Here is an 18817-nt window from a genome sequence, read left to right on the forward strand (position 1 = left end):
TTCTGACTGGTTAACTGCTGTGGTGATGGGTGATCAGTGCACACAGTCTGGCTGATTATTTTCAAAGCAGGGATGGCTTTAGAAGCCCCAGCTCTCATGGATGCTGGCAGGGCTCCTTTCAGGGATTGCAGCCAGAGCTCCTTAAATCAACTCTGATGGATGAATGATTTCAGATTCCTATACATGGGTCTTAAAACCTCATTGTGTGCACACATTACACCAAAAAAACTGTAAAAGCTGTTAGTTTCAAAGTCAAACACTCAAATGCCAGGAAACAGCAACAGCATTGTAATTCAGCCCCCTTCATGTGTTTTATAATTGTCTCTGAGTACTACTGTTTTGTGGTATAGTCCCTCCCTCGTTTGCTGATGAAGATGGAGAGTGGTTGAATAGTGCTAATTACAGCTGCTACTGTGAAATTTTGGAAGGCTGAATTTTATGACACTCTAAGCTAGGGTCAAGGTGACTATGAATGGAACATGAAGTGACACTGGGGAAGGGAAATGAATGAACTCGCACTGTGATTGTTTCCACATAAAGCTGCAGTTTCATACCTGTATAGGATCTTCACTGAATAGATGTTTGTATCAGTATTTCTCAGATTCTCATTTTGGATTGGACTCCATGTTAGGGGTGATGAGTCTGAGCTAGTTTTAAAAATCTGTAGATTCATTTTTTTAAAAAAGTGATCTGGTTGCTTTGCTTGACTCCAAAAACTAGCCACCAGACCTCTGCCATTGTTCCCATTGAACAGCTTCTGCCACTGAACTGGCAAATCCCAGGAAGAATACTTGAAAAACCTGAGAGCAAGACAGCCTTCTTGGCATATTGGAGCTTTATAAAAAGACATTCAAATTGACATTTGTCTTTAGATTGCATTAGTCCTGTCATGTCTATATCCACAAATATCACAGGAGAAAGCTAGGTTTGCTCAGGGTTTTGGATAGTAACAAAACAAAAAGGCCAACTTGGCTTCTTTGAGACTATAATCTCAACAGCATACTGCAGGTCCAACCACGTTTCCTCTGAATATTCCCTTGTGCTGCAGTCCTGTAAGTCATGAACCTCCTCAGAGAAAGCACTTTACTCTCCCCCTAATGCCTGCTTCTTTTTCAAGGGTTTCATATGCATCAATGGTATATGACGTGATACAATTTTCACTCCCTGAAGCTGATGGGTACAACTTGGGGAGCTAATATGGCCACATGGTGAGGATCAGTTTCATATGTTTTCAGTCTTCTAACTCTACTCTTTCTGAAGGTGTACAGTGACTCCATAGGATATGAGGTATGTGCAAGCTGAATGAGGCTCTACAGGCAGGCATGATCCCAGGTGCTGCTGGTGCTCAGACCCTGGTCACCATGTGTTCACCCCAGCAAGAGGAGCTGATGATCTTCCTCCAGCACAGGCTTTCAGTTTGCTTATTTTAATGCATACCTCGTCCCCTTGGTAATCAGCAGAAAGGTCATTTTTTATTCACTAATCTGGGGATTTACACACAGTGTGAATACAGTAAACTATCAGACTCTGGCAAGCAGGCATTTCTGGGGACAGGTCCAGAGGAACATTGATCCTGCCTGTGTGTGTGGTGGTGGGGGTGAGGCAGCAACACGGCTGAGGTGCTGCCATCCCTCATCTCTCCTGAAGTGATGTGCAGTTCACCCAGTCTTGCAAGATGTGCCTCCATTCATACCTCAAGTTTAGGTACTTAGCTATTTTCTAATAGCCCCAGGCACACCTTATTTCTGGTTCATGGAAACGGATTCCAGAAGTCCAAAAAAGCAAGTTAAAACCCATGAGATTATACAAAGTTATAAACTTTAGGATTTTTAATTGGCTTTTGGGATTTATAGCTTTTGCCTTGAAGCTACAAGGTCTAAATCTTTATTTTACATACAAGCTACAGTATCAAGCTACAAAGAGAGTCACGGGCAAGACACTATAAAGAAGATGTGGGAAACAACTAGAAAGGAAGGCAGTGTAATTAATATCAGCTGATAGGCTAATAAGGTTTAGACCTCCCTTTTCTGTAACTGCTATCATGTTGACGAGATTGTAATCTCATAAAGGTAACTGGGGGTCTGTCTCAGTGGTGGGTGCAAATAGTGGTACTATCTTTGTATCGTGCCTGACCCAGACAGTGCTGGTTGAATAAGCCATGTGACTGTATTACCATGCCCCATACACAGAAAGACACACTTGTACACTTCAGTGCAGCACACTGGTTAAAAAAAAAACATTTAAAATATAAAAATATATGTTTATTTATGTCAATTCACATATGAGAGCAAATGGCTATAGTCTGTATTACATAGGTGAATTAACATAGGGTTTATTCAGCTATTAGAACAAGGTTGTAACTGTCAAATCATTGTCCAACAGAAGAACTGTCTGGGAAAACCTCTGGGGAGGTTATAGTTTACCTTCACCCAAAGTCTGAGAGAATAGATGTGGATACAGCTGGTGACATCTGTAGCTGACACAAACATCGGTATTGCAGTAAATAACAAATATAAGTAAGGAACATGCAGACAAGGTGGATTGACCACTTAGGAGGATCCATGTGAGCAGTATGTGCTTTAATGTTACAAAAGGCAGAATTACTCCAGGAAAGAATATGAGAAGATTAGAAAGGCACAGCACTGCAACAAACTCAAGGAAGTGGTGGATAATGCACTAATCATCAGCTCCCAGAATTATGTTATTGCTACGTCTATGAAACTATGACTCCAGGAACTTTATTAATTAAATTAACAGTGGCTGTTACAAGATTCATGATCAAGGGATGAGAGCTGGCTACAATATCAGCCCCCAACTCCTCTGGGATGTCTCTGGTGTCAGGGGCTCCTGTGTGCATGAGGGAATGTGTCTGTCTGTGATTTCTGCAGAATGGCTGGTGTGCTCATTGTGTTTCCCAAGGGCTCATGGCTCCTTCTTGGGGCTCATTGCCTTAGAGAAAGAGTGCATAGGCATGAACATTGTGTAGCACTCAGCTCTTTTGACTGGCTGGCTAATGGAAATGTATGCCAAGATGTGACATATGTGTTATCTTGCATGACTGTAACAACAGAGAACACTGGAGGACTCACATTTCCATCACAACCTATTCTGAACCCCTCCAGTCATGCTGCTCTTATTTTGAGGGCTGAAGGCAATGGCAAAGAGCTGGTGATGCATGCTTGCCCCAGAAGCAGGGTAAATGGTTTGATTAAGTTATATCACTGCTACAGCAATCTGGAGCTAACTTCTAGGCATGTTACAAGAGGGTACAGGTCAGAGCAGTTTTTTTAATGTTTGAGCAGTCTGAGGGTGGATAAAACACATGTAAGAGCAGGCAGCTTGAAGAATATAACTGAATCTCCAAGCCATGCTACTGTGACTTCCACTCAATTAACTCAATGTTATATGAACATTTTTATGCATCAACACTTTGCATAACCTAAGTCAAATTGAAGGGTTGTGTAGGCTCTCCAGGACTACAGGAGAGCTGGAGATGGACTGTTTGCAAGAGCCTGAAGGGACAGAATGAGGGGCAATGCTTGTCAATTAAAGAGTAGCTTTAGACTCACTATTAGGGAAAAGTCCTTTACCTTGAGGGTAGTGGAAAAATGGAACATGTTGCCCAGGGAGACAGCTGAGACCTCATTCCTTAAGATATCCAAGGTGAGGCTTGATGAGGCTCTGAGCAACCTTATCTAGTTGAGAATGTCCCTGCTTACTGCAGAGTAGTTGAACTAGATGGCCTTTAGAAATAACTTCCAACTCCAATTAGTCTATCATTCTATGTGTCTTGCTTTTTTCCCTGAGGTGTGAGGTTATAGGTTTTATGTTCTTTCCTTTCCCTGCCTTGCTGCTCTCATTTCATAAGATTTTGGGCAGTTTTGAGTCTATTCTGAGCTATGGCAGAGGAAGCTCGCTGATACTGCTTGTCTCTTTCAGGCAAATAAATCAGCAAAATGACAGAACTCATCAAATTTTGGTCTTGTTGCTCCATTTTTACTATTAGTCTCAGGGCTTATATGGTGTATAGCTTCTTTTTAAAGAGCCCTTGGGTATTTCTATCATGAGAAAACTCCAGCTTTGTACAGAGAAGACAAGCCATGGTGAAGCTTCAGATGTGCTAGCTAGGGAGAGTTGTCTGATACTCATCTTGGTGACAAAGAGTGATCTAGCAAGTGATGGTTTCTGGCAGAAGGGACACAAGGCAGCTGCATGAAGAAAGAAGAAGAGAAGGTGTCAGGAGGAACACAAATGAGAAAGAGCAAAACGGAGGAAGTGAAGAATTAGGGACACAGAACCAGGCAAATGGAGAAAGCACATAAAACACATTATGGGACATTGAAAAAAGCACAGGGATTCAGACACAGGATTCTTGCCTCCATATTTTAGCCATTTTTGTGTAGACTATTTTCATTCAACTGTTTCCAGAGGTCTCCATCTGCTACACAGGATGTCCAGGTAGTTACCAGAGATCAGATATCTAACCTCTAAATGCCTTGTTTCATCTCAGAGAAGAGGAATGGCACTCAGAAGCAAAGTTGCTCAGCCTCTTTCACATGAAGAAGCTTTGCCTTATGTGCCTTGATAACTTGAAATCACTCTCAGTCAGTCTGCTATATCATGGTGTGTAGTAGTTACTGGTCTACAAAAAATGCTCCATTCTCAGGTACAGCAATACAGATTGCTATGAACCCATTTGCAAGTGCGATAGCTCAGCCTCCATCAGGTGGGGAATATAAACGTGTCAGTCAAAGCAATACTTCTGCCTTTCTTCACAGGGAGACAGGGCAGGACGTTTTTAACCTGGAATTGTTTGACCAAGATGTATTATCTATTTATAGTATTTGCAGTCATAATATAGAAAATGTGTGTCCATATTTATATGACATATGCTATATGTTATAAACATATATAATGTGTCTATAGACTGTATATATGGATTTGTGTATATTTTATATTACAAAGTTCGAGCTTTTAAATCCACTCTGAATTCTGCTTATCCTTCTTTTAGTACAGGACTACTGAATGACCGAATTACTGATGAAAATGGAAAGTAAAAACATGTGAAATGTATAAGCATGCTAAAACATAAATCTTTTCAGCTTCTGTGGCTACAACAGATAACAACAGATAACAGATCTTGTGCAGCTGCAAAAGCATCTCTGAGGAGCCCTGAGCAATGTTTAACAGCGTATGAGGTTTGCTTAACAAAATATAAAATGAGGATGAGCACAGAGTGATATTTATGGAAAGTCTGATGAAAAAGAGTACTGTGGTTTGTAGTTTGGTGCAAATAGAGAACATGGCAGGACTTGATTTATGTGGGAAAGAGGTACCAGTACAGATAAGAAACCATCTCTATATTGTCACTTCTTGGCAGAGTAGGAGTCCCTGAAGTTGATCCCTTGTCACACATGGTATATTGCTCTGTCTCAAAGGCAGAACAAGTCAAGACACAACATCTTGAGCCTGAAATTTAAGAAAGCATTTTACAGTATGAATTTTGCAGCCATAAAGAGATCTCTCGATAACACTTTTCACAAAAAATAACCCAGAAATGGGAACCATATTTGCAAGAAGCCTTTGGTATTTCCATTCATAAGGAGAATTAATCACAAAACTTTCTGACAAGTGAAAACTAACCAGCAAACAGTAGGAGTCCAAGTCAGACAAGTCCAAAAAACAAGAGTTGTCCATACTGTCAGAGGATGACCAGTTTCTCAGACATGAATAAGATCCCCAGGGAGGAGTGACCCCATGGCAGCAGCACTGGCAGCTGAACACTGATTTGTGAATATGCAGAAAGTCTCCTTCCCTCTAAGACAGCTTTGCTTTTCTTGATGAGCTTTCATGCTCTGCACCAGAGGGACACTAAGTGTGGCAAAGACACTCATTGGCAAATGGGCAAAATGTGTTCTTTACAGCATCTGGTAGAAAATGCACAGAATAAAGTAGAAGTGTACAGAACAAAGGGTTGCCCACTCAAAAACCTATCTGTGATGGAAGAGTGAGATGCTTTGTAAGTTACACGAGTCTAAATTTGTGGCCTAAATTATCATTTGGGTGGAAATCATTTTCAGATGTGGTTTCATTTAAGGGGAGAAAGGCAGGCAAGATTTCCTGCAGTTACAGTCCTCATTGCAGCCTGAGCTCTGTGTAGCATGGAGGGGGAGTGATGTTAGGCACTATACATCAGTACATTGTACTTCATAGATTCATGCTCAGGTGGAAGTGCATGCATGGGGGTGAGCTCAGTACCAACATTTAGTGGGGTTTGTTCTGAAATCTGCATCAGGACTCAGCCAACCTGTGACTGCAGTTTTGGTTTGTTTTACATAACTGAACAATGCCTGGTGGTATTTGCTGTTAGTCATGAAGAAAATTTTTTTCAGAACTAAAAAGATCTTTTTATTTGGAACATGGTCACACAGAAATTATTTGTGTGGGTGGAAATAACCTGGATAATCTGTAATGTAATATTCTGTTTATGAGAGTGGGGTAATATACGAATTCAGAGGTTGTTCTAATTCTATTCTAAGACAGCAGGGAAGTTGACCAGACCCATAACTGTCCTCCCAAGCCAGAGTAAAGACAGTACTTTGACAGTCAGCATATCGTAGATTTTAAGAGTTCCACAATGTATCTTGTAAGCCTAAACAAAAGCTGACAAATCACATAAAAAATAACCAACTATTAATGCACATTATGGATTTTCTTCAGAGGCAGAAGATATTCTGAGATGATGCTAACAGTTGAATGATACTGTTTTTTGCCTAAACACATGCCCTTTAATGGACAGATGCAACTACCACAGTGCCTTCTTCTATTTATTTACTTTTCAGAACAGAATAATTGCAAAGCACAGCTCAGATGACTTAACATCATCCTAATTCCTTATTATGCACTCAATTCCAGGCAAAAATCCAGGAGGCCATTTAGGAAACAATGGGCAAGTTTCATTCACATTATAGATCTTTGAGTAAGTGCAAATATCTAGTTGACTGGTGTACTTTAAATTTTGTAATATTAGAAACTGACTTAAAAGGAAAGATCTTTCATCTGGTGAAAATTCAGTACTATATTTAAATCAACATCAGAAATCAGGCCTCAGCGTCTGAGAACAAATTATCCAACCTGTCTTGTTAAATAACCTCAGTAAGCAAGGATGAGCTTGCAGCATCTATGCAAATAAAGATCTTCTTTTTGTTTTTGGGCTATGAGTTCTGTATCATGAGGAAAATGAATAAGATTTCAGCATTAATATGACATAACTAGAAAGATGGCACTTTCAGATTTAGACAATAGAAAGGAGAAGGGTACTACCCTGTTGGGATCCCAGTCAAACCCCTGAAAGTACCATTGCATTTTAGAAAAACAATCCCCATTTGCAGCTGATACCCTGTCTGAAGACAGACTGGAGGTATGGGTCTGAGGCAGGCAGTGGTATGGGAATGTTGAAATCTGGAGACGACTGGTGAGGATGCAGGAATGACATGCAGCACTGTGGTCAGCAGAGACAACCACTGCCAGTTTCCTGAGTAAAATAAACAGAAAACTCATTCTGTTACCTCTGCCTCTCAGTAATTGCTTCCTATTTTTAAATGGGGTTTTGTTGCTGACTACAAAAGAATGTAGTACTAACATGAAATGACAAAAGTCCTCATTCGCTGGGTATGTGCAAACTTTGCAAAGCTGCTTAGGTGCCTCATTCTGTCTGACACATATAGAGTGAGGTGCCTGCGTGCCTCTTATCAGAATACAAAGGTTTTTTTATTTGCTGTTTTCACTGTTCGGGTCTCTCTTTCCCAGCAACCCCAGGCAATTCCCTTGTGTACCCTGAGAGGTGCTTGGACAGGATGACAAAACTTTTCCACTCATTCAGGAGTGGCTGAGCCAGTGGGCACTCCTGTCACTGTGACTCACCACTGCTCCACCAGAGCCACTGATCACTGCCCACAGTAGGGGACTGCCCAGAGGAGATGCTGTCCTGGAACATGTTTTTGTCTCCCACGTGTCCACCAGTGAGTATCACTTGCCTGTTACAGCAGGTAGAATGGGATTTGCAACAATGCTTTGTGCTTGCTGGCTGTGAGCCTGTCACCTGTGTGCTCATGGCACAGGATTTAAAACAAACAACTTTTCCTCAAATTTAATGAGTTATCTTCATTTTGGTGATTGCTATCTTAAGGTCTAGCCAGTTTTTTGCTCTATGTACAGTTTGTTTTGGTGATTTCCTAGTCCCCCTGATATGACACTCTACCATGTGAAATGTAAGCACAATAATGCAGCTGTAGCTGTAGATTAGGGAAATTAGCAAGAGACCAGTTCTCTCTTACATCGTACTTCACTTGAAATCCATCCTGCATTGAGTAAGCCTTTGCTTGGGAGGCCATGTGCAATTGCTTGGGCTTGCAGTGGAAGGTGACAAGCTTGTTTTTTCAGCCAGCTACTTCCAAGCATGGGACCCCCATACAGCCCAGCTTGTGTCCCCTGTCCCAGTAGGGAAGGCTGGTGCCCTTCCTGCTGGTGGCTCTTGTTTGCTCAGGCTGATCTCTGGGCGGTATTCCCTCTGCTAATTCCAGCTGAAGTCACCTCCTGGGGTAACAAAGCTGTCCAGTAGACTGCCCTACCCAGACTGCTGTCATTGCTCATTCCTCTTGACAGAGAAAGAAGGTTTTTTTTTCCTTTCTGTATTTTCAGATTTGGCCAACCAATAAGTAAAAACTTTGTCTCCAAGCAGAAGTGAGGTCATGCAGATAGTAAGCAGAGCTGGGAGTCTGAATGAGCCAGTTATGTCAGCCAGTTAATAACTTCACTGTTGTCATTTATTTGTCATTCATCCAGAAGAATCCAAAAGTGCTTTACATTCTTTATAACAAGATTAGAAACTATTCTTGCCAACAGGGGTGCTTCACACACTGCTGAAAGCCTGCCATCCCTTGAGAGCAGTGCAGAGCTGCTTGGTGGTGCCCTACCAGGTGGCTCCATCAGAAACAGGAGACAAGGACCAGGCCAGGTAACTGCAGCAGCCAAGGTGTCCAGTGCCATGCTCAGGGACAGCACAAGTATCTTTGTCTACACATTGTTTGGAATTTCTTTTTCCTGTGTCTCAATGGCTTATTTAGTGAAGGGAAGTCTGAACTTTTGACATTGCATCTTGTTTTCCTGTGAGCTGGGAATTTGCTCAGTACATCTCCATGGAATCTTTGTGTATGGGTCTCAGAGTACTGTTCTCAGAGAGGGCTTGTGTTCCCTGGAGCCTTCTAAGGCCTGGGGGGAAAGGAATGCTAGAGGGAGCCCATGCTGACCACTTTGGGCCAGCTTCCCATCTTGCTCAGATGCCCCACTTCACTCTGTTGCTGACCTGTCTTAGCTTTATCCCTGTCCTCTCAGGTGTCCCAGCTCTACTCCAACTATTATTCTTTTTCCTAGTCCTTGCCCCTGCAGACCTCTCTGACTTCCCCCAGCATCCACTCCATCTCTCACAGGAACTCCATCCTGCCACTGCCTCCAAAAGCAGTTCCAGTCTCACATCTGTGAAGTCCTCAGTCAGCAATTCATAAATATTTGAACAACCTGTGTCCTCCCCTGATGAAAGTAAGAGTAACTTGCATGTGTATCATCTACAACTGGATGACTGTTACAGAACTCCGAGATACTGCTTGTGTTTCTGCACTTTGTGGAAGGCAGGCCCAGGTTCTCTGTAATCTGACAAAACAGCCAGAGGGCTTCAAACCAAGTTTGGAAATACCAATCACACTTTTCCTAATGACCCTTCTGTGAGGAAGACCTTTATTCACTAAACCACTTGGTAAGATTCTCATCAAAATCATTGATTCCTGAGGAGCTCCAATTACCCTAGATCTCCTTTGTTGTTTTTTCTCTCCTTGTATGCTAATGGAATGACTGTAGATAATTGACATCTTCTTCCCTATGACATATTTTATACTTCTCTGTAAGAAGTGTCACAATAAATGCTGCAGTAGTGTGTATGCACAATAATATGCACAATAATAGTGTTCTTACATTTTATTATTAATATAATTATTAATTATACTATATATAAATCAATATATAAAACAATACTATGATAATGATAAGCAAGAAACATAAGGGTTTTCAAACTTGCCCCTGTAAATATTTGTACTGCAGTTTTGGGATTTTTTTTTTTCTTTTTTGAAATCTAAATACCAATGTTTATTGTCTGGCACAAAAATATTTGTTATGGAAAAATGAATCTTGTATTCCCCTTTGCTTTTACAGCCTGGAGTCTCCTGAGGCACTATATTCCTGTGTTGCATTACACTCTTCTTAGGGAAATGAGCTATTGAGATGGGATTACAGTTGCAGTGCAAGGGAGATGGAAGACAATCTGATACAGCAGACGTTTTTTTTGGAAGAAGTAAATTTAATCGAAGCAATTTTCCATGAAAATAAATCTTCAAAAGGACATTTAGGGATGTATAATTAATGTAATTAACCTCATGGGTTTCTTCTTAATTTCCAAAAGCTCCTGGGAAGGAACAAGTTTTGGTTCAGGCTGCTTTAGTGGGTGAAGCATATATTTGAGGTACAGTAGTTCGTACACAAGGAAGTGAAGAATTAGGAATAATTTGGTGAAGCAGAAAACTCATTTCTTCCTATTAGTACAGTCTCTCCTGTTTCCTTTCTGTTTCCTGCTTCTTTGCTGACAGTCCAGTAAAAGAGCCAGAAAGAATGAGACACTGATGTGTTTGAGAGAAATCCATGTCAGTCCTGTCTTCTGGGTTCTGACATCCATTTATCTCAGCCAGCAAACATGCCATTCAACCTCTCTCTATTAGGTCTGCTGAAACAAAAATACAGCTGTTGCTAGAGGTCATAGTATCTGTTATTTCCCTTCAGCTCCGTAGATTTATTGTGGTTTAATTTGTAGGGAGAATGTTCACCTCCAGCACACATTTCAACCAAGCTCACTTGCAAAGTTGTGTTTTGCCTCTGCAGAGCATCTATGGAAATTACAGCTACTTCCCAAACCTGATGCTAAAAGCCTCCTTAGATGGCCATGACAGTGTTGCTTCCAGCTCTCTGAGGTGCATCATCTACATTAGAACATCCAGCTATTCCTCCTTGTCAAAGAGTAACAAACAATGGCTACTGCCTTCTTGGCAGCCTGTTTTAACTAGAGTACCTTGAAGGTTGATATTGGGACCCATACCAGCTTTGTCAATGACCTGGAAAATGGCACTGAGCATACCCTGTGGCAACTGGAGATGAAACTAGACCTGGAGCATGACTGAAGTACTAAAAGACTAACTTCAGGCCAGAGACCCCTGGATAAATGTGCTGACTGGGTACACTGCAGCCCTGTGAAGCTTAGCAAGGAAAAGCGTGAAGTTCTGGAGTTGGGGTAGAATCACATGCTGAGCAGTGTCAGGCTGAACAGCACCTGGACCAAGAAGTTAGAATGGATGTCAGCGTAGTATCTAGTTGTAGTCCTGTCACAAATGAGACAAGATGAGCTTCCTGTTTTGGGGAAAGGTGGAGAAAATGTGGAGAAAATGCAATGGAGGGCTTCAAGATGCTGAAATTTAAAACACAGAAGCTCTAAGGAAAATCTGTGGGAGCTGGGCTCATTTAACCTGGTGAAGAGAAGGTGGATGTCTAATCTTGTAGCAACCTACAAGTTCTTAAAGGGGAGTTACTAAGACTAGGGAGCCAAACTCTCAACAGTGGTAGATGATATGACAAAAGGAAAAGCCAACAAGATGCAGCAGAGTTTGTCCAGAGTAGGCATTAAAAAAATAATTTTCACTAGAATGTTGGTGCAGCACTGCAGTGGGGTAACCAGGGAAGTGTTTAAATCACCACCTTTGAAGGTTTCCAGTACCTGGTTAAATAAAGATGCTATTGACCTGATCTAGTTCTGCTAATAGGCCTCTTTAAACAGGAGAGACCCTCAACTAGAGACCCTCAGACACCCAACCAGTATTTCTATGGCTCTTTGATTCTCTCCCAAACTCTGTTTGGAGCTGAAAGTCCTTTCTTCCATATGTACCTGTGGGAGAAACCTCAGGGTTTCCTTCTTCCTAGCACTGTCGACCTTCTCCTACCCTTTACCAGCACCACATATTTATTTGGTGTGTCATAGTGGGATCAGACCCAGCCAGCACGGGTTTAGGAAGGGCAGGTCCTGTCTGACCAACCTGATCTCCTTTTATGATCAGGTGACCCGTCTGGTGGATGAGGGGAAGGCGGTGGATGTGGTCTACCTGGATTTCAGCAAAGCCTTTGACACCGTCCCCCATAGCATTCTCCTGAAAAAGCTGTCAGCCCACAGCTTGGACAGGAGCACCCTGTGCTGCGTTAGGAACTGGCTGGAGGGACGAGCCCAGAGAGTGGTGGTGAACGGGGCTGCATCCAGTTGGCGGCCGGTCACTAGTGGTGTCCCCCAGGGATCAGTATTGGGCCCAGTTCTGTTTAATATCTTTATCGACGACTTAGACGAAGGGATTGAGTCCATCATCAGCAAATTCGCAGATGACACCAAGCTGGGAGGAAGTGTGGACCAACTCAAAGGCAGGAGGGCTCTTCAGAGGGACCTGGACAGACTAGAGAGCTGGGCCGATTCCAATGGGATGAGGTTCAACATGGCCAAGTGCCGGGTCCTGCACTTTGGCCACAACAACCCCATGCAGCGCTACAGGCTGGGGACAGAGTGGCTGGAGAGCAGCCAGGCAGAAAGGGACCTGGGAGTCTGGATTGACAGGAAGCTGAACATGAGCCAGCAGTGTGCCCAGGTGGCCAAGAAGGCCAATGGCATCCTGGCCTGTATCAAAAACAGCGTCACCAGCAGGTCCAGGGAGGTGATTCTTCCCCTGTACTCAACACTGGTTAGGCCACACCTCGAGTACTGTGTCCAGTTCTGGGCCCCTCAGTTTAAGAAGGATGTAGAGGTCCTGGAACAGGTCCAAAGGAGGGCAACCAGGCTGGTGAAGGGACTCGAGCACAGGCCCTATGAGGAGAGGCTGAGAGAGCTGGGGCTGTTCAGCCTGAAGAAGAGGAGGCTCAGGGGAGACCTCATTGCTGTCTACAACTACCTGAAAGGAGGCTGTAGCGAGGTGGGAACTGGACTCTTTTCACAGACGACCTTCAACAAGACAAGAGGGCATGGTCTTAAGTTGTGCCAGGGGAGGTTTAGGTTAGATATTAGAAAGAATTTCTTCACGGAGAGGGTGATTAGGCTATGGAATGGACTGCCCGGTGAGGTGGTAGATTCTCCGTCCCTAGAGACATTTAAAAAAAGACTGGATGTGGCACTCAGTGCCATGGTCTAGCAACTGCTTCGGTGGGTCAAGGGTTGGACTAGATGATCTCTGAGGTCCCTTCCAACCCGGCTAATTCTGTGATTCTATGATTCTATGATTCTATAATCACCTTATGGTCAAAGATTAATTTGTTGACAGTCATCAATTACTTCCACGATTTTTTACCTAGAAAGTTTTCTCTCAGATCTCTTAGGCTTCCTTGCCTGATGTAAATCAGCAGGTCTGCCTGTTTATCTTAATTCCTATTTCAAGCCTGGCTCGCAAAACCAAGTATGAAGTTCATTAGATCAGCCTAGGCAAAAGCTGCTGACTGGAAGTGTAGCAATCTCAAAGGAACCTCAGAAGGGACAAGCTGAACTTGAACAGGACTTGATGCAGAAAGATGTTAAGAGTGCTTGTCCCAGCTGCTCTATGATAATATTTAGGTTAGTGATGAGTGCACAAAAGGGCAACATCACTCTGAAATACTCCCAAACGCAAAACCTACAGGCCCTTTGGTTTTACATTTTTATTATTTCCAAGATGCTTTTCACTACTAGAAGCCACCTGTGTCTATGCATTATCAGAAAATCTTTTGATAGTGCCCTTTCACTGGGCTTTAATTTGTGAAAAGGGCATTCTGAATTTTTTGTTTATTAAATAGATAAAGCTTGAAACAGCTCTTCCAGATGACCTGCAAACCCTTCAGACTTGGCAAATTTCCTCATGTAATTTGCTGAGTGGTATTACCTGCAGTGCTGATAGAGGTCCCACTTCCAAACCCTTGTTAGTCATTAAACCCCTGCCAAGACCTGCTTTTGAAAGACTGCCTTTTTTGTGATCCTTCTCTTGGCGTGCCCAGCAATATTGAATAAGAAATTCTTTTACTTCACCTGTGTCCCAAAAATCCCAAACTGCTTTTTCTTTATAAATTAAGTTTAGCAACTCGATAGTATCATCTCTGCATTTTTCAGCATTCTATCTACTGGCCATTGTGTGGTTTATAATCATCGAAATAAAACCTCCTGACTGAACTGATTTTTATAAACATCTAGTTAATTTACTGCAAAGCTGTTAGTCCTGCATTTGCTTCTGAGGATAACTCATCTTGTGAACAGAAAATGAACCTAGATTAATTAGAACAACTATTTTCTGCATATGAATGCTCTGTACATGATAAACTTCCCTTCCTCAGTTTAAAATATTTTGAAGCTGAATTTGGAAACTAAAGCAGAGTCTGTGACTGATATGATAATGGGATGTAAAAAGCCACAATAGCCAACCCTATTTAAGATACCTCATTCTGCTTCCATTTAAATCCATTAGTAAATAGATCACTCTCATTAAGACACAAAAGCCAAATACTGATAATAGACTGAAGACTCCAGTTCAGTTTGTAGGAGGATGAACTTCTTTGCATGTTTATTCCTTGGCTGTAATAGACCTCTAATGCTTTACTGATAAAACAAGTGAAATCAAGAGAACTGTTGCTCTAATTTCATTAGATAGCTGTGTCTGTGAATAGAAACCGATGGGCATATTTTTTTTTAACCTTGAATATCTGGTGTCAGATGTAAGATAGGTCACAAAATAAGTGTATGCCCTGTAAGCCAGTATTTCTCAGAAGTTTTGCATGCATTCCTTTCCTCTGTTTTGTGCAATTTTTATGCTTGCCCTCTCCAGCCTGAGCAGCATCTCAGTCCCACTGAGCCAGGGCCAAGGTACTTGAACGTTCTACAACTCGGACTTTAGGGAAATGTCAGGAGAGTTGTCACAGCCCAAAAAAGTCTTGCAGCTGCTACACAAGCAGTGACTTTCAATGTATATCAAGGTAAACTGAACATACCCTAAAGGATTTTATCTTGTGAGACTGGGTAAACTGAACAGAAGCCTTTCTGCAAATATCCTGCCTATTGTGTGCTACTTTGGTGGTGGTGCTGGAGCACAGAATGCAGCCAAGCTCAGCAAAGGACAGTTGGGCAGCACAGGTCACACCACACCACGCTGTAAGCTCTGCTGGGGAAGAATCTGCTGAGATTCTGAGGACTGTGACTCCCTGCTGTCCCCCCATGTTGCTGTCTGCAGTCAGACTGCAGACAGGGCTCAAAGTCTGCAGAACTGAAGTGTGCTTGGCTCAGCCTTGCATCCACTCAGATGGTATGAAAAGGCAGGCTGGAGCCTGCAGGACATGGAAGATGCTGTGACCCTCTGTCTTCCAAGCTTCCTGAAGTCTACACTGCAATGACCTTTTAGATTTTGTGTCTGTTTTTTTGAGCAAGCCCAATCTTGAAGCAACCCTTAGACCAAGCTTAATGAGCCAAATCAGAAACCTTATTATATCTTGAAGTAGCAGAGAACATAGCTGTGAAAATCTGAATGCAATCAGTGTCATCATTTAACTGAAACTACACCATTGTCACCATTATTCTTCCTTACCTTTGGTGGAAGGAGAAATCACTGCAATAAAAATCTATGTTCTTTGAACTTTAAAAGCCACTTTTCATTAAGAAAATGAAATCAGTAAGTGGCAAGGAACTATGTGTGGGACAGATAAAGAGAGAAAAATTCATGTTTTTGGAGCAGCATAATATATTATTTGGCTATCATAGAATCATAGAATCCTTGGGGTTGGAAGGGACCTCGAAAGATCATCTAGTCCAACCCCCCCTGCCAGAGCAGGGCCACCTAGAGCACTTCGCATAGGAACGTGTCCAGGCGGGTTTTGAATGTCTCCAGTGAAGGAGACTCCATGACCCCCCTGGGCAGCCTGTTCCAGGGCTCTGTCACCCTTACAGTAAAAAAATTTTTTCGAATATTCAACTTGAACCTCCTATGCTCCAATTTACACCCATTACCCCTTGTCCTATAACTGGTCACCACTGAGAAAAACCTAACTCCTTCTCCTTGACACTCACCCCTTACATATTTGAAAACATTGATGAAGTCACCCCTCAGTCTCCTTTTCTCCAGACTAAAGAGACCCAGCTCCCTCAGCCTTTCCTCATAAGGGAGATGTTCCACCCCCTTGATCATCTTAGTAGCTCTGCGCTGGACTCTTTCAAGCACTTCCCTGTCCTTCTTGAACTGAGGGGCCCAGAACTGGACACAATACTCCAGGTGCAGCCTCACCAATGCAGAATAGAGGGGGAGGAGAACCTCTCTTGACCTACTAACCACACCCTTTCTAATGCACCCCAGGATGCCATTGGCCTTCTTGGCCACAAGGGCACATTGCTGGCTCATGGTCATCTTCTTGTCAACCAGGACCCCCAGGTCTCTTTCACCTACACTGCTCTCCAGCAGGTCAGCCCCCAACCTATACTGGGCCATCGTGTTGTTCTTCCCCAAATGCAAAACTCTACACTTCCCCTTGTTGAATTTCATCATGTTTCTCCCTGCCCAACTCTCCAGCCTGTCTAAGTCTCTCTGAATGGCAGCACATCCTTCTGGTGTGTCAGCCACTCCTCCCAGCTTAGTGTCATCAGCAAACTTGCTGAGGGTACATTCTATACCCTCATCCAAGTCGTTGATGAAGATATTGAACAACACCGCTCCCAGTACCGACCCCTGAGGGACTCCACTAGTCACACACCTCCAACCAGATTCTGCCCCATTAACTACAACTCTCTGACTCCTTCCTTTCAACCAGTTCCTGATCCACCTCACTACCTGATCACCAAACCCATACTTGATCAACTTATCTACAAGGATGCTGTGAGAGACGGTGTCAAATGCTTTACTGAAATCAAGATAAACCACATCTACCGCTCTTCCATCATCTATCCTGACAGTTCCTGTTAAATAGCAAGATATTAAACTTTTTCTTTTTTTTTAAGCTCCAGAAACAACCAACAAAGAATCCCTAAAATGAGCATGCACCTTCAGCACCTGGTATAGCTGGTCAAGGATGCTCCCCTGTTTTCTAGCTGCATTCCAGGAAGAACATATACAGGGAATGGAAATTTAAAGGTAAGGCAATCTAATTCACTTCCATCCCACTTTTTCCCTTGCAAAGGACCTCAGTAGCTGCTGAGGACTGCTGGACTTAATTAGGGTTTTACAATATCTCAAGTTTTGCATGAAAAAAATCCCATGTTTTAGAAACAGGGATTATTTTGTCCTTCAGAAACCAAGAGAAATTTGAATAAATAGTAAAAAACAGTGACAGGGAGAAGAAAAAAACCAACCTGAATCAGCATATGTAAATCAACATAAATCTATTAACTTCAGTGGAGCTGCACCAATGTGGATAAAATGAGGTTATCACTGTTGTCACTGAGGATGCGGTCTTCTTTTTGAGATTATTTTTTTCCTGCTAAGCTCATATTTGTTTTGTATTTTACTGTGTTCTCCCCGGTAATAATCAAGATTTTTCTGTTTCAGGTCTTGCAGTTAAGCAACATGCAACTTTAACACTGGGTGGAGTCTGGAAAGAGGTCACCGTGACTCTTCTGTGATATTCATGCATTAAAAGAAAATCTAAGAAACTGGTACAATTTGATCTAGAAAAAAAAAAGGTTGTGTGAGTTTAAGGCTGCTGAAGGGCAACCTTAATTTATGTGCCAATAAGTTACACAAATATTTTCTCTACTATTCAATTAAGAACAAGTAGTTTCCTTGGCAACGACCACATTACATGGAACTTACCCTAGCTCTGAGTTCCAGCAGAGTACTTTCCCTAAGAAAAGAACATAGACATCTATCATGTAAATGTCTAATTTGTACATGGTTTTGAGAGAAAGGGGAGAAAATGGAATTTCCGGCAAATTAACATAGCTCTTCTCTTTTACTGGAGTTAGATTTGTGCTCTTTTGTGTAGTTTTCTTCTGCTTTCATTTATATCTCGATGAATCATCAATTAAAATTGTGAAAGGGTAGGACTGTGAACTGGGTGTATTAAAATGTGTAAAAGGAGGACAGGCTGCTGGAGAAAAGGAGGTTTTGGGGGAGTCTGGTTTCAAATCAGGAAGGTGGCAGTCTTCTTCCATACAGCGTTGCTGCTGAAAGTGTACTCTATAGTTCAGCTATGATGATGGTGATTAGTCCTTTTGTGGGTAAAAATAAAAGGATCTTAGCCACATTAGAAACCAAATTGCTATTTCCTTTTAAACTATCATCTTTCCCAGTGCTGCATTACTCTGTCCCCTAGCCATTTACAGGCAGGTCCCTTCGGAGGTGTGAGGGCAGCAAGTACCTGAGAGTGAGCTGGGAATCTCTGTGACTGTCACTGTGCTAGGAGCCCTCTCACCCTCCTGAGGTATTCCCCAAAATAAACTGAAAAGATGCAGTTGGGACCAAGAGTAAACATCATCTCTGGATGTGAAAACATGCAGCTCCGTAAAAATATGCAGACCCTGCTCCACCTTCACCTTGGAAGGAATGCCTTGTTCGCTTTCCATACACTCCTGCTCTCTCCTCAGTGAAGTCTGCTACCTCCTTCCCCAGGAAAGTCCTGGCTCTGGTCTCCATTTGCATAACCTTGGCATGAAAAATGTATTTGGTGGTGTCAGATTTACTCTCCAAGTGAGTGT

At 42.5% G+C, this 18817-nt stretch overlaps 1 long non-coding RNA gene across 2 annotated transcripts; it reads left to right on the forward strand.

Moving 5' to 3' along the window:
* The first annotated feature begins 7898 nt into the window (after positions 1–7898).
* On the forward strand, positions 7899–17742 carry LOC115599958. Of its 2 annotated transcripts, none has more exons than XR_003988729.1 (3): positions 7899–8021; positions 17123–17255; positions 17670–17742. It is a non-coding gene; the product is annotated as an uncharacterized LOC115599958 (long non-coding RNA). The 2 variants fall into 2 exon arrangements; XR_003988728.1 differs by lacking the exon at positions 7899–8021 and adding an exon at positions 14991–15117.
* The last annotated feature ends 1075 nt before the right edge of the window (positions 17743–18817 follow it).

This window comes from Calypte anna, chromosome Z (assembly GCF_003957555.1).
Source record: "Calypte anna isolate BGI_N300 chromosome Z, bCalAnn1_v1.p, whole genome shotgun sequence".
NCBI lineage: Eukaryota > Metazoa > Chordata > Aves > Apodiformes > Trochilidae > Calypte > Calypte anna.